The sequence below is a fragment of the Schistocerca gregaria genome, chromosome X (genome assembly GCF_023897955.1).
Source record: "Schistocerca gregaria isolate iqSchGreg1 chromosome X, iqSchGreg1.2, whole genome shotgun sequence".
In the NCBI taxonomy this organism is placed as follows: Eukaryota; Metazoa; Arthropoda; class Insecta; order Orthoptera; family Acrididae; genus Schistocerca; species Schistocerca gregaria.
In genome coordinates, this window is record NC_064931.1 from 700,349,707 (window position 1) to 700,351,221 (window position 1,515).

Sequence of the window (1,515 nt, forward strand, 5' to 3'; positions counted from 1 at the left end):
CATATTTTAGTCGACAGAAATAAACACTTCCCCTCCTAGCCGGCCGGAGTGGCCGTGCGGTTCTAGGCGCTACAGTCTGGAACCGAGCTACCGCTAGGGCCGCAGGTTCGAATCCTGACTCGGGCATGGATGTGTGTGATGTCCTTAGGTTAGTTAGGTTTAATTAGTTCTAAGTTCTACGCAACTGATGATCTCAAAAGTTAAGTTGCATAGTGCTCAGAGCCATTTGAACCATTTCCCCCTCCTATGACGTATATCTATCTTTCCCATACACGTTCCATGCTTCGCTAAATATTTCGGAGATAGGTACTTTAGGTTTCATGCAGCACTAGGCTCCGAAAATAATTTGAGCATGGCAATTTTCCTGGAGAATGAAAAGAACATATGTACTCCATTTACTCTGCTGCCAGAGAAACTTCTTTGTTCGCGTAATACACCCCTGACACATCAGAAACTCTCCTCCCAAACAGGTCATGAAGGCCCAAAGGTAGCGACCACCCGCCGTGTCATCCTCAGCCCACAGGCCGTCTGGCTGCGGAGATGGAGGGGCATGTGGTCAGCACATCGCTCTTCCGGCCGTGTGTCAGTTTCCGAGACCGGAGCCGCTACTTCTCAATCAAGTAGCTCCTCATTTTGCTTCAAAAGGGCTTAGTGCACCCCGCTTGCCAACAGCGCTCAGCATACCGGATGGTCACCCATCCAAGTGCTAGCCCAGCCCGACAGCGCATAACTTCGGTGATCTGACGGGAACCGGTGTTACCACTGCGGCGAGGCCGTTGGCTGTGACATCAAGGGGAGACTACAATTTGCCACCTTATAACGCAGGTACCGAAATTTGCATCCGAGACCATCAAAAAATGGACGGAGCCTTTGGTTGACACTCTCCACTCGGGTCCGAACCAAAGAACCCCGATCGATCTGGGTATGACGCTGCATATTGAGAGCTCTGCTTGCACCCTGTGAACGAGTCCAGCAGTCTCCACCACCTCCGCTAGCTACCTATAGGAACTGTGGACGGCCTCCGGACACAAGCGACAGGCGCCGTTGGTGACGAAATGAGCAACAACTTGCACATGACTGCTCTCATAGCCGCCGGGAGCGCCTCCTCTCCACCTCGGATGAAGCTCTGAGCAGACACACTGAGTGCACCTTGGATTTTTTTCGAGTCCTGGATGCTATTTCCCTAAGAGGCTCTATAAAGCGCCTAACGTAGGAGCTTCTGGTAACTCATAAACCCCGCAGCCCGTGTGCCTGCTCGGACGCTGCTGAATGAGTGAATGAATGAGGCCAGAAGACCAGACTCTCCTCAAACGATGCGACCGCGCGAAAACTTGTCACTCACTATGCGAATTATTATTAACATTCAACATCTTTATTCTGCATGTCTACATATTTCTTCCTCAACATAGTTACCCTGTCGACAAACACATTTCTCGCAATGAGAGACCAGTTTTTTGATACCGTCACTGTAGAGTGTTTGACTTGTTGACGGGGCCACAACTATGCTTACACCGG

General features: G+C 50.7%; 1 pseudogene; it reads right to left on the minus strand.

Moving 5' to 3' along the window:
* Nucleotides 1-663: 663 nt before the first annotated feature.
* On the minus strand, nt 664-781 carry LOC126299668 (5S ribosomal RNA; annotated as a pseudogene).
* Between the last annotated feature and the right edge of the window lie 734 nt (nt 782-1,515).